The 15,629-nt window shown below is 35.4% G+C and overlaps 1 pseudogene; it reads right to left on the bottom strand.

Moving 5' to 3' along the window:
* Positions 1-11: 11 nt before the first annotated feature.
* Positions 12-15,629, bottom strand: part of LOC109058360 — a 33,592-nt pseudogene continuing 17,974 nt past the window's right edge.

The following is a 15,629-nucleotide window of genomic DNA, read 5'->3' as shown; positions in this document are numbered from 1 at the left end:
AAAATCTGTCATGAGCACATAATACTTTATGCGTACACAACCAGCTGCACTTTATTATTCCAACATCTCTGAAGAAAGCAAAGAAAAAAAAAAATGTCTCCAGTTCACAGGCAGTGTTGCTTTGTTGTCTTGCACTTGCACAGAACACTAAAATAACCAACCCCCAAAGAACCACACACACACACACACACACACACACACACACATTCATAAGCACATAAATACAAAACCACAAAAGCTATAAATGCTCTCCGCTATACATCTGTCAAGTTATCGTTGATGCAACAAGTTACCACAAAATCTTTGTGGTGGCATTTCTTAGCAGAATAATTTTGTTAATAAAAGGCTTTTTAAGTTCATTTATAACATGTTTCTCATATATTATGACTTCTTTTGTGAGTTATACGACCAAATACTGTTGATACAGTGTTTTCGACTGTGTCATGCCAGTTAATTGCAAAAATAATACTGATACATAATTTTATTCTCAGGTTAAGCTCCAAAGTCCTTAAGTTTTTATTTTTTATTTTATTTTATATGTTGTTATATAGGATTGTTTTTGTATGTACGGCTAAACTGGCTTTTGTGGCTTAGGCACTGTGTGTATAGTGAAATTTGTGCTTGTTCTGTAGTGTGCTGTTAAATGGAATTGTGCAGTACTTTGTTAGGAATTGTCAAGGCATTTACAGTTGGCTAAAGTGGTGATTTTGCAGTATACAGTTGGCTTGAGTTCCGTTGTTGTGCCCTTAAAGGGGCAGGCAGCAATTTACAGAACACTGACTCTGTCGCTGAGCATGCCCATCACAAGCTCGTCAGACTCCGCCTCTTCACGGACATCGGCATGAGGGTTGATTAAGTGGGCTGGGTACTGAAGGCCATTTTGTTCTGCAAAATGCTCCCAGCGCATATCATCGCTTTCGTGGGTGATATATCGCTCCTGCATTTTGCACTCCAGAGTCCGTAGGTCCAGCCACATCTGGTAGTCCTGTCATAAAGATATATCTTTAGGGATCCACAATAGTTGAAAAACAACAACTGTACTTGCAGATAAATTGTTCACTTTCATCACTGTTTTTAACACACAGAGTACATTTTTAAAAAGTGCACTTTGTTGTTTTACTTGAATTACAAAAAGTTTTTAAAAGTTTTACTTGAATTACATTTTAAAATCATTGTTTTAATAATCTGTTTCGTGCTTTGAAGAAGTGAATTTGTTTTATGTGTTGACTAACATACTAAAGCAAATGTAAAGTACTTGATTATCATTTTAACTGTAGTGTGTTATTTAATATTACATGTCTTATTTAATATATTTTAAACAGCAACTTCAATTGTGCGGTTACAAATGTATTTAAATACCTGACATGCAAGTTTCAATAGAAATGACATTATTAGTATATTTTATTTTACCATGAATGCTTGTCAGTACATTTGACGGTACACAGTACACGATGATAGACTGAAATTGCATATCAAGATGTACTTAAGTCCTACTAAAGTGAGTCAAAAAATCACTCTAACGTTTAGCCAAATTGCATTTAATATCATTTTGAACTATATTAACATGCAATTAAGTGTCTGAAAACATTACATTCAGTTCCCTGTTGTATTTATATTTATTTACTTGTTTAATTTACTTTCAAAGGTTTGTTTAAAAATGTAAAAGCAGAGTAGAAATGGCAGAAATTAATGTGACAAGTTAGATGGGCGGAAGCAATGATGTGACATTATGAAAAAAAATTACAGAACATAAACAATAAAATATTTTTCTAATTATAAATAAATGGCATATAAATCTTTAAACTTCTTTTGCAAGTTTCCTACTATGTGTAAATATCTATCACATGCTCATCTATGCATGGTAGAAATGATAGTTTAAGATGACCTGTGACTGACATTGAACATTATTCTTGCCCTGTTAAGATGTTAATATTCTCTAACACAAACATGGGGGGTAACTACGCCCATATTTCAGTTGCCTAATGTGACTGTGGGGGGAAACAAAGTTTTTTGTGTGCATATCATAGCTTTTTTTTTTTTTTTTTTTTTACACAGGGCGTATGAAAGTCATTATCTTCTAACCTGTAACCAGGGATGGCTGAGAGACTTGTCCACGCTGTAGCGCTTCCTCATTTTGACTTGCAGCAGGTTATTAATGAGGTCAATTGCTGTAACAACAAAACAGGTTGTCAGTGGCCAGGCTGTGGTGGAAAACCTGAAGGAGTTTGTGTCCAGAGGAATAATGAGCAAAACCAACATCATGTTAACATTATTTCAAGGGTCACAAATTTCAGAGACACTCCAAAGTTTCTTAACCTTGAGGCCTCCGCGCTTTAATTTAAGGGATCGTTTGGCATTATTCACATGAATGGGTCGGAACAAAAATTGAGCACGCTCTCACCAATCTCTTTCTTTTCCCTTTCATCCTCTTTCACGTCTCTCTCTCCCCAACAGTTTACAATCAGTTTAGTAGACGGGTAGTCATTTAATGTTACTAAACATTTTTAAAAAGAAAAATAATAATAATAATAATTTAATTAATTTAGAAAAAATAATACATTTTATATTTTGAAAAAAATGATACATTTAATATTATGTTATATTTTGTTACAATTATTTTAAGTATTTATTATTATATTATAATTAAAAATATTTTTACAGAGAAAATCCCAAAAATAGAAATTCTGTGTATTTACCATTACACATGCATTTAAATGCATTGCATAAAAAAGTCATCTAACCTAATTTGTTCTGAAATTTCTCCATATGTTTTGCAATTTGTTTTATGAAGCAGACACTCTTTCTTATGGCTCTGAAATATTTTCACTTCACAGTGAAAAGGAACAAATTCAATTAAAACAGTTTTAAAAATAAAGTAATTGTTAATATAGCCATACTTGATACCGACCAAACCATATAAATAAATAAATAAAAATCCATGTGAATAATTTGTTCCAATTGCCTGTATTCTTAAGTAAGTAAAGTGTGGTCTTTGTTTCTCTTGCTATTTTAATGAGGAAGAAGGAGGGCATTAGTGAATAAACACGGTCAAAGGTGAGGGCATCAAAAATCTAGTTAAGTTAATGAGATGAAGGTCAATTCTATTCATGCAGATTGGATATGACTTAAATGCAAATAATACCTATCCTAGACCTAACCCTTTACTTTACATTAATACTGATCATATCTTCCTAGATCATGAACCATGAGCCAAACAGAAATGAGTTGGTGAGTTGAGATCATCTGTGTGTACAGTCACAGGGCAGCGATAATTAGTACAACTGAAGCTTTAGTAGAAACATCAAGCTGAAGTAAAACTTCAAAATAGAGTTTAACTAGTCACATAACTAGGTTGGATATCAGTAGCAGGCTGGCTAGAAATTTCTTGTGCAATGAGATCATATTCATATATGTGCTAATGGAAGTGAATTCATAAAAACTAATCTAATAAGATTATTTGCATACAGCTGGCAAAAAAGCTCTGCTTACATTTTGAGGATTAACACACGTATTGGACTCTAAAATTGTTTCCAGCTTAGAGAGCTTAATACAGCTAGCTTCTGACTTGGTTTAAATAGTTATCTCAGTATTTCTAAAACCTTTTCAATCTATTTACTACTAAATCTGATTTGGAGACAATGTTTTGTTCTTAAAGGGACAGTTCGCCTAAAAAAAAAAAAAATTCATTCACCTCAGCAAAACATTCTTTCTTCTGTGGAACACAAGAGACAGTATTTTTTAAAATGTTTAACTGTTTTTGTCTACAGTATATAATTAAAGTCACGGGGGTCCAGAACAACATTGGACACTAATGACTTTCATTGTTTGGACAGAAAACACGAGATGCTTTTCAGAATAAATGTTTTCCACTGAAAAACAGAAACTTACACAGGTTTGGAATGGCATGAGGGTGTTATTAAATGATGACAGTCCCTTTAAATACAACTTAATACAACCTTCTTCATTCCACATATACTATCCGTCCTACCCAGAACTTACCCTCTGGGGTCACTGTTTTCCAGGGGTTTGGTGGGTACATGAAAGAAGCGTTCTGGATTTGGTCGTGAATGTCTTCATCTTCATTAAACGGGAAGGTTCCACTGAGACTGACATAGACGATGACACCCACTGACCACATGTCTAGCGAGCGGTTGTAGCCCTTGCTCCGAAGCACTTCCGGGGCGAGGTATGCCGGGGTGCCTACCACTGAACGCCTAAAAGACTTCTCACCAATAATACGTGCAAAACCGAAATCACACAGCTTCACCTACAAGACAAACCAAAGAATAATGAGCTTTACAATAAGCAGACACTGGAAGGAATTGGCTATTTTACTCGACTAGGACTGAGATGCACAAAAGACCAAAAAAAAAAACATCCTTTTGTTCTCGCGCTAGCTTTTAACACCACAGACGCCGTAATGATCAGTTGTCACAGTCTGAACGAAAGTCAAGTGAAATTATCACCCAGTTGGATGTGGTTACAATGTATCTCCTGCTGATCTACACTTTCCACCTTTAAAACATTTGTGCACAGCAACAAGCACCTGAGGACACGAGAACCAAGCTCAGATGTTGACAGCTTTAGTTCTGCTTCCACTTTTGCAAAATATTTGTAAATGACACACAGTGATTTGTTTAGTATTCTTCCAAAATGTTTGCCTGCGCTCAAACAGTGAGTCATCTTTCAGCTTGAGAGCCTCCAGAGACAATCTCGTGCAGTAGACAGAAGAAACAATGGGAGGATAATTTAGAAATCTTTCATTAGAATGTAGAGACACACACAACCCTGTGCCTCGAACACACCATGAGAACGCTATAATTACCATCTTTTATTCTTGCCAATTTACAAAAACAGATCCATTTATGTTAATTTCGGTGTGGCCTCGCTTCATTCAGATATTTCCTTTCTTTTGTTGTCGCTTCTCGTTCTGTTCGGATCTTACTCACTTGTGGAAAAGAGTCAGCGGAGGCTAACAAAACATTCTCGGGTTTGAGGTCACAGTGAACAATGTTTTTGAAGTGAAGGTGGCGGAGAGCGACGAGAATCTAGAAAAGGAGTGGAACAGCGTTATTATTATAATGCGGTATAAAACATTGTAAATAAAAATGCAAAAGCAAAGGTCCAGCTTTACCATTTATGTTTGCTTTAAATATTTATATGGGATTGTGTGTACTGATTCTGCACTAGAGTCAAGAGTGTGCGAAACACGGTGCTTGTGAGACGAACCTGCGTAACGAGAAACTTGGTGATGCGTTCTGGCAGCCTCCCCTTCTCACTTGACAGTATCATCTCCAACATGTCGCCATGGAGCTTTTCCATGACAACAAAGACACGCTCTGGTGTCTCAAACATGCACTCAAGGTTGACAATGCCGGGATGGTGGAGGTTCTACATAAGACAGATAGAACATTTATATTTATTATTAGAATTTCTAAATTGTCAATATTGTACTATTGATGTTTAATTTAAATAATTTTTATGGACAAACATGGATTTAATATGTATGTATGTAAGAATTCATTAATCCATACTCTTATATATATATATATATGTGTGTGTGTGTGTGTGTGTGTGTGTGTGTGTATTACATCTATAGTTGTCCGTTACATTTAGCAGTTTTTCTATTGTGTGTGTGTGTTATTTGTGTATTTACCTGGAGAATGGCAACTTCATTACGCAGTTGACTTTCCTGTTTGGTGGGAAATCGCAGTTTATCTATGATCTTGATGGCAACATCTCTGCCTGTTTTCCTGTGTTTTCCTGTGTTATATCAGAAAGGATGATCTATATTGTGGTGTTTGTATCTTTTTAATCCATTTATTGGATGTGAAGTATGGTTATATGTAAATGTCTATTTACTGTAAATATTACAATGTTTACCCCTATTATGCATTCATTTTACCACATAAAAAAGCTCTGTGCTATATTTAAAAATTTAAATACAGTAAAATATGCATTAAGTATTGTCCTATAAGATTCCAAAACATTTCCGCCCCAGGTGCTCATGTCAGAAAACTCCACCTTAATAGACTGGTACATTACCTCCATAGACAATGCCAAATTGCCCAGAGCCAAGTACTTCATCAGGAAAAATCTGATACACTGTGCTAATATCCTGTAAGAAAAACAGAAACAAAATATAAGTGTATGTGCCAAAATGGGCTGTTCCCAAATCACTGAAGCATTGCTTGATACATCAGATTTCTTCTGATCTAGTCTTTTCTGATTTTGTAATGTAACAATGGCTGAATTCAGACCGGTAGCCTTAAGAGCTATTTCCACATCTCACTAGGACTGTGTCAGAAAGACTCGAGTAACCATGGCAACCCCATGGCCGAGCAGGTGATCAAAATAATCTCCAATAGAGGCATTGTGTGTTTATATCACACTGGAACTCAAGGTTGCAGGTATAGGCAAGCCGACAGGAACATTGAGCTCTTACACATGAAAACAAAGCATGATGCAGAAAGAATATGAGAAATACATGTGTCTCAAATATAAGAGAAAGCTTACCACATTCTCCTGAATCTGACAGTTGGATACAGAGATGCTAATGGACACCTCTTCTGTTGGTATAAAAACAAACAAGCAAACACACGGATTATGTCTCTCTTGTATTGAATACCATATCCTCAGATTTACACCTTTACTAATTTAATCTACCCGAACAAAAAAAAAAAAAAAATGCATGACAATACATATCACATTACAAGAGTTTCTCAAAATCATCTCAAAGAAAATTCAGAAGCAAATTAAAGATTTAACCTGCACAATACTGCTCTGAGGTGGCCCACCAGTTTTATTATTGTTAACTAAAATTAAAACTATTAAAAATCTTTTCATTAATAAAAAAATAATGCTGAAAAATGAAATGTAAGCATTAGATGAAAAACTTGCATGAAAATTAGAAATGAAATAAAATAAGTTTAAGTTGAAGAGCTAAATTGACTATAACTAAAATAATAAAACTGACAAAAGTCCATAGAACAATTAATACACTTAAATATAAAAACTGAAAATATTAAAATAAAATCTAATTTTAAAATATGATTAAATGCCATAATAGTATATAAATAATACTACAATAACACTGGGGTTGTCAAGTACACATTTTTATTGTTAAAATACTATATATATCATTGCAAGTACCTATAAATAATTTTATTTTTGTCAAGTTGATCATCATAAACACATTCAAGGTGCTCATTTTTCTTACTGATTATAATAAATTGCCATATATATTGTATTCTCCAAAATGTTTGGATGTGATTTTATAGTTATCATTTATTACAAAAGCCTGTGTCCAGATACTTCCCTACTACAATATGCCAAAAGCAGTACATGAAAAAAATAGATCTCAGTATGCAACATGACACAGTAGGTGTAAAATGGACATTTTTCTATATTGCATTGTTGATATTGCATGTCTCATGGCAATGCCAGCATGCTGGACGTTAATTGCATTCATGCTACACACCTGCATATGTTTAGAATGTACTTAAATGATGATCAAAAAGGTACTTATCAAATGCAGTGCATATTTGCACCAACGTAATATTAAAACTGCGCTGCATGTCTGTATTTGTTGTGTTTTCCCTCCTAGAAACATTCTAAGGGTCTTCTCATGAGCCCCTAAATGTTTCACCATGAAGTTCATACTGTGGTGGCTGTGATGGCCGCCGTGAGATATGCCCTTGGCGATGACAGGCATAAGTGAATGCTGGATGGCCATCTCCCACATGCGGGCCACGTCCTGTCCCACGCCACTAATAAGCACACTGCTTCCATAGCCCGGTGTTCCCCTGTCGGCTCGAGTCAAGTTTTCTCCCACATAGTACACCAGTGATGCTGTGGCAATCTCAAAGCAATGTGGGTTGGCACCCTCAGGCAGAAGGTTGAATGTTTTTGCTGGTTCCAGAGACAGTACCTCAGATAGAGGAATTTCCTGTTGGAGAAGGTTAAGAGGTCTTATCTGAAAGCTGAAACCTGAATGATATTGCAGAGACATGCATGTGGATCTGATGTGTGCAGTGATGCATAAAACCTGTCAAGACAAACTATCGACATTATCAAAGAAAATGCTGAAAGCCCTTAGATACTTCCTAGATTCATTTGTTAATGTGCGTTTCAAGTGTCATACTTTATTTTTTGGCTTGAAGTTACCTTATAGTATTTGCTCCCAGCGTCATTCTGGAACAGGGTAATACACTTGCTGTCAAGTCGCCAGTAATGTCTCTTACGCTAGTGTGGAGAAAAAAAAAATGGTTAAAAGAAATGATCATGTACAGTATGAAAAGTTCACTTGGTAATTCACCTATTAATTCATAAGGTTTATAATGGAAACCCAGAGCACTTACCAATGTGTCTTTGCTGGTGAAATGCACAAGCCAGCCTTCTTTCATAACACTGCTGCTTTTCCTCTTGGTGTGTCTGATAGACTGAACCACCCTCATAAGTGGGATGTTGTTGCTGGTGCAAGGGCTTACAAACAGGGTGACATGTCAAAACCTTCTAGAACATGTCAATAGCAGGTCAAAAACTATTTCACAGCATTAGAATACTCATACTGTTTAGTTCTTTTTTTACTTTGTACTTGACCTCAAACAGACAAACATCAACAACATGTTTTAACTCAAATTGTTACATAGAACACTGCAAGACTGATAATAAATTCAGTTAATTGTTATATTTTTCCTGTTTGAGAATGTATTTTATGTATTTGTCCTTTATATTAAGTATTTCTATTTGATATAATGTCCGTTATGCTGTAATAGTTACACTACCATTCAAAAGAAAATGTTTTTATTTAAGAAATTAACACTTTTATTAAGCAAGAAAGCATTCAATTAATCAAAAGTGACAGTAAAGACATTTAGAATAGAAATGCTGTTTTATCATAAATTTCTATTCATCAAAGAATTCTGGGTAGAAACAAAAATATGTTTCCATAGAAATATTACTCAGCATATCTGTTTTCATACATTTTAAATTGTAATAATATTTTACAATATTACAGTTTTCACTGTATTTTTGATCTTGGTGAGCATAAGAGACTTCTTTTAAAATAATTTAAGATTTAAGAATCTCACTGATCCCAAACTTTTAAACAGAAGTAGTAGAACAGTAGTATTTGCAGTCATTTATTTCTTTATTTTGCATTCAACAGTTTTTCTATGCAATCACTGACTGTCACTGAGACAAATGGGTGATAATGTATTTCTGGGAAAACGTCAACTATTTGTGATGTTTGTTTTGTTTATAATGCATCTAGAAGTGATGAGGAGCTACCTGATGATTCTGTTGGATTCATCTGGGTCTTGGTCTTGGAAATCTCCAAGCTCACCATGCCCAGCTTCCAAAAGAGCAGCAGAGTCTACAACCAGAGACTCTTCCATGTCATCGATAAGTGGACTATGTCTGTCCCCGTCATGGTCATCACAACCCTCTTCCATGACCACATCTGATTCAGCACCAGGACTCAACAGATCTATGAGCCATGATAAGAGAAGAATTGGAACGAACAGGAAAGCAAACCAAGACAAAGTAAGTCACGTGATGCATAATGTGTTTAAAAAAGCTGTCAGTTTAACACCACCGACCATAGAAAGCAGACATTGAAAATGAGCCATTTCAAATTTCCATTCAGAAAAGTACTGTTAATAATATATCATATAAATAGGGAACGTTATTATAGTGTGGTCATTGTTGGTGTTTTATTATTATGTTTTTTTTTTTTTTGATATTTTATGCTTACTGTTAATGTACAGAAAGAAATTCAATTTTTATTGCTCTGGTATTATAACAAATAATATAAATTATTGAGAATATTTTTGCTTAGCTATTATAAGTGATATAAACAAACAGATTTAGTCGTACAACATTACCCCAGTTTTGTCATCTGAGCACATTATGCTATGAATGAAGTATGATGTTCACAAGGCATTTAAGGTTCAGTTGGATAAATATTGTTGTTTTTGTCATCAGATTGCAGTGTTGATCATTGAATCGCATGGAGATGCTAAAGTTAGACTTGCCTCCGTTTCTTGACACCTCTCCGAGGCAGTTGTTTGGCACTTTGGGTGCACATCGTTTATGGCAGTTGAATTTGCAATCTGAGACAGTGTGAGGGAAAAGAGAGTATATAAGAATGACAGAGAGACAGAGAGAGGGAGAATGAGTTAAAGGGGGGAGTGAGGAAGACAGTTTACTACCAATCTGGCACATAAACATATGAGTTCCTGTTGTGCTGGTGGCTGACAGGTTTAGACCTCGCACATTGAACACATGAACATTAAACCTGTTTGTAACAGCCCAGCCAACTGCACTCTTTACTGCTTGGCACATGGCATATATTCCTCTTACACAAACACATTGTATATAAAAAGCAGCTGTTGTGTCACTTTATATTTGTGCTCTGTTCTACGTATTCTATTTTTACAGCATATACTGTACTATGTACTGCTGTTCAGTAGATTTAATGTATGCATGGAATACTACATCTCAGATACTACCACCCAGTACACAACCATAATGCAAAGCATTTAACTTTCATTAAACTAGCACCGTTTTCAAATTTCCAGGGTTTTCAGAAGCAGAAATAGTCATAGTTTTGTAAACTTCTATAGAGATGAACTGAAACTGCAACAAATATACTGTAATTTTTGCTTAACCAGTTGCTCCAATAGCAATAACTTTTTATAACCTTACAAAAAAGGGGAAAAAAAATTTGAGAGATTCATTATATTGGTTATAACCTTACAAAAAAGGGAAAAAAAATTCACTCTCACAGCCGTTGTATTAGAAACACTCATTCTGCAGCGTTAACTAATTTTCTGTAATTTAATATAACAAATTATAGTGTTATAAATGTACAATATATTTTAAAATATTTTGCTAGATTTATGATGTTAATAACTGTGGAAATGCGTCATCACAGTATATATCAACCAAGATTTTTTACATCTCCACTGCAGCTGATTTTTTTAACCAAATTGCCAAAGATTTTTTTTTTTTTATATACAAAGTTGAAATAAAAAATTAATGGAAAGAAAACTATTTATTTCCAGAATGCATTAAAACATGAACAAAGCATCATATCTGCTGGAGAAATTTTAGTGAATATTATATTAAACACATTTGTGTACTTATCATAATTTGTGTAATTAGATTTAATGGATATTGTGAATAAACTGCAATGGTTTCTGGACAAATTAAAGATTCACGGCAATTACAGTAGTAATCATTTTCCATTGGCGGCTCAGATGAGTTAATAAAGGTTTATTACAGAGAATCAGAATTACACAGAAACACTTTAGAATCAGAGGAGATTTAGACCAGGCACATTATTATACGAAGCAACAAGATACTAAAACAATTACTGTATGACAATAAAGAGTAATATTTTCAAGAGGATCATTCTACAACCGTAGCTTGAAATATTGTGGATAAGCTCGTACCTTTGCACTGTAGTCCCTGACGGAACAGACCCTTGAGGAGCTTTTTGCAGTGCTGGCAAACGGTGGGGCGCGTGTAGGAATGAATGACAAATGTGTGTGGCACCTTCACTTTAGACAGCAGGATCTTGTCTAACTCGATTGGCCGACCTATATAGGACTGAGAGTTGGAGCGGCCTCTTCCAGGAAAAATGTCTGATGGAGTTTTTTGCTGTGAACAAATAATGTAGTGTATCGTGATGCATAGGACATCCACACAACACAAGGGCTATGTCACAGGTTTAACAGAGTTCTCAGTACATTGGTATTTTTAATAAATGTCAGGTCAGGGTAAACTGTTGAATTATATTGGGGCAAGTTGTCACACTGTGTTAATTACAGTGTTGTTTGTGAAACCAATTCTAATTGTTCTATATTTTTGTTACATACTTGTTGTTTCAATAATTATTATAGATTTCATAATTGTTTTACTGTGTGTATATTTGCTAAAGAGCTTAATATATAACATGTTGTTTTGATGGCAGGCTCCAGTGTGACAAAATGCCCCAGTTATCACACTAAATAATTTCACAAAAACAACTATATATTTTTTCCTTTGCAATATAAGTTTTATTGTTCAATAGATTTTAGCCAAGACTTTAAGGTATGTATTTACACAGAAATTATCTTCCAAAAATAAACCCACCCTGAGAACTATAGACTGGAGTAAAGTGTGCACAACTAGGCTGGTCAAATTTTATTTAATTAGCTATAATATCATTTTTGGATGGAACCTGTGACTGTGCTTTTTTCTGGCAGTCATTAAATTTTGCAAATGTTTAATAACTATTATCAAAAGCAAAGCAAAAGTATTCATTTGTCACATGAATAGGGCAGCTGTGGCCTAATGGTGCCCAAGGAGAAGAACAGTGCTTGAAAGGAGGAGAGAAGGAGAAGAGAGAGCGATGCAACTGGCTCACAGATGGTGCGAATGAACAGCGCTCTCTTCCACCCTCAATACTAATGGCTGAAGTGCCCTTGAGCAAGGCACTGAACCCCCAGTTGCTCCCCGGGCACTGGAGGTAGCTGCCTACTGCTCCGGGTGTGTGTTCACGGTGTGTTCACTTCTCACTGCTGTGTGTGTGCACTTTTGGATGGGTTAAATGCAGAGCACCAATTCCGAGTATGGGTTACCATACTTGGCAAATGTCACGACTTTTTCACTTTTTTTTTTACTTTCAAATGAGCTCACAGGTACTAACCCAAGCCATGTCAGCTCCACACCGCTCTCGATTAGGTGAACAAAAAACACAAGGGCTCTACGAGGTTCATGCTGAGGGAGATTGTTGTATATGCTGAGCTTTGATGAATTTGCATCAACTCAGAACAACAACTTTCTCATCAAGCTGATCTTTAATGTGCTGCTGATTGGCAAAGATGCAGATGTCTTACCACCTGTAGTGAATAGATCTGACATCACGCAGGTGTGCATAATCAACTATTCAATGTGCTCTAAAGAAAGACAATGATCAATAGCTTCCTGTTGCCATGTTGTAGACTTCACCAAAGGACTTAAGTAGATTCACATGGAAAGTAAGGCATTGTACAGCTAAAGTACAGATGCAGTTCATTTGCTGTAACCTGTCTAGGTGTAGGGAACAGATTAGAGAACAGTTAACAGATGTTTGATTCTGCCATCAAAAGAGGATTTTAAGTTTTTTTTTAATCTATATGTGCTTCATAACATTTTTTGTGTTGTGTTGTTAATGATGAAGAGAAGTTATTATTTTACTTTATGAAATTAAGCTTCAAAACAAAAGCTCAAACAGATTTCATTTTTCATTTTCTCTTATCGCATACAACAGGGGGTGTATGACAGACAAAATATCACAAGGTGGTTAGTTAAAGCTAAATTAGTTTGTGCCTACCTCCATGCTAGGACTGACAGGAGACTGGGCAGGAATGAAAGGATGTGTGGGGAGAGGCAGAGAGAGACAGACAGAGAATGAGTAGTGTTAATAAACAGGACAAGCATGCAGCACTAGCATAGGGTGAACAAATAGGGGCCAAATCTATGATCGGAGATTATTATTAGCGCAATGTAACTGTTGTATTTGTAAGATTCATATGATTTGTATTTTATATTTGAGTATTCTATGTTGTAACTGAGGAAGAAGGGAGCATTTGATGCAGTATGGCTTTACTCACCAGTAAAGCTTCATCAGGGGTGCTGGGAGACGGTTCAGCAGACACAGAGCGAGTGTTGGTCAGGCCGGTGAGGGACACGTTAGATAGTCGTCGCTTACGGATGCCGTACGTTTTCTATTTACGGATGAGTTGTTTGGGATTTTAAAGGCACACCGTTTGTGGTAGTTCAGCCCGCAGCCTAGCACAAAGATAGTGACAAAAGGCCATCACATGGTGGTCTGTTTCTACCGCTAATGTAAAGCTGACAAAAAGTGGAATGTTGAGACATTTACCTTCACACTTAAGCCCCTGCCTCACTAAACCCCACAGCATCTCTCCACAGTGATCGCAGAACGCTGGAGCTCGATATGAGTGAACGAACAGGGAGTGAGGTCTGATTTGAAAATCCTCTACAGTAGCTGAAGCTGAAAGTTTGAAACAAGATACACAAAAGCAAAATGTACATTTCTCATATATTTCGATCCAAAGTAACTTACAGTAGACCAAATACAGTGTTTTTCTCCTGAGACCAACACTGTGTTATGTGCATCAGTCTGAGATCAAGCACATTTCCATGTAATATGTTGTAGTTCACAATTTGGTTGAGAGAAATCAGATTAGCTTGTTTTCATTTGTCTTTTTTCTTTTACTTTGTCTTTGTCTGCTTTCATTTACTTTTGTGGATGAGTGGATGTTGTCATTTGTTGTCATTTTTCAAATTTCAACACGAAAGCTGTGATTTGTTTAGAGATATTCCTGTCTCTGATCAAAATGATTATAACTAATGATGATTTATGGGAATGTTGTTTCAATTGGCAGACATGTTTTCCTGTGTCCCCATACCTTAAAAAGCCAATTTCTTAATGACATCCAGGGAGTGAAATCAGCACTTCAGCACATTATACTTTCAGAACTAAAGTAGAAAAGTTGTAACTAGGGCAGTATCCTAAGGTACAAAAGCTAAAAAGTACATGTTTGCACCTTATTTACCCCTAAATATCAATTCTAATGTTAGCTTTTTATTTCCACCTTGTAAAGCACACAGCTAATAAGCAAATAGTCAAGCTATAATTAATAAAGTACCTAAGCTTTACCACAGCATAATTCTGTGCTGTACACTTTCATAGAAATATGTCCTTAAATTATAAACACTAGCATTATAATTTTTTACTGAATAACAGGAATGGCCTGTGTCTTGCTATAGAGCACAATAATAGTAGAGTAAATGTTATTTTAAAAAATGTATTAAAATTATTTATGGGGAGAAACATCATTTGTACAAAAAGAATTGCTGAAAGAAGCTTGAAAGAGAGGTTTGAGACACATAAGTAACATATTATTCAAAATACCCATGTCACTTTACCCCCAACCGCATGTGTGCTTTTACTCCAAACACTATCCTTTAACTTGAAAATCGTGAGTCTTTTGTCTCTTAATGTCAATTAGCTGTGTGAATCTGCAACATTTGATGATCCATGACTCACTTTAACAATTACAACAATTACAACATTCAAATTGATCAAATGACCTCAGATTTGATCTTTTTTCATTATTCTCAGCTAACTGTCCTGATACTTGCAATTAACATGATTTGTGCATTTTATTTGAAGTTGCTTTGGTAAAACTGAATCTGCTAAAACCATCAATGTAAATCCTTGGTAATTCATTAAAGGAAATTCAATACCTGGTGAGAGACGTCAAGTTTTGACAACCTTAAACTCTGAAGCATCTGTTATTTGTGTGTAATTGTGGTTGTTCAAGTGAAGTGAGTCATAGATCATCCCACGTACTTAATTTCCAATTTACAACTTAAAATCATAATTAGTTGTTTTCCCACAACAACTCACATAAATAACCACATTTTTTTGTTTGCATTATTTGGACTTTCGACTTCATGAGGGAATTTGCTTCGCTCCTAATCCCAGCAGCACTGAGTAAACATGTCATGATTAAAAAGGCAAACAAATGTTGCAGAGGGAGTTATATCTTTATTTTACGAACCGTCCT

Source organism: Cyprinus carpio, chromosome A17, assembly GCF_018340385.1.
Source record: "Cyprinus carpio isolate SPL01 chromosome A17, ASM1834038v1, whole genome shotgun sequence".
Taxonomy (NCBI): Eukaryota; Metazoa; Chordata; class Actinopteri; order Cypriniformes; family Cyprinidae; genus Cyprinus; species Cyprinus carpio.
Note: the sequence above shows the minus strand (reverse complement) of the source record. Positions and strands in the feature narration are given on the sequence as shown.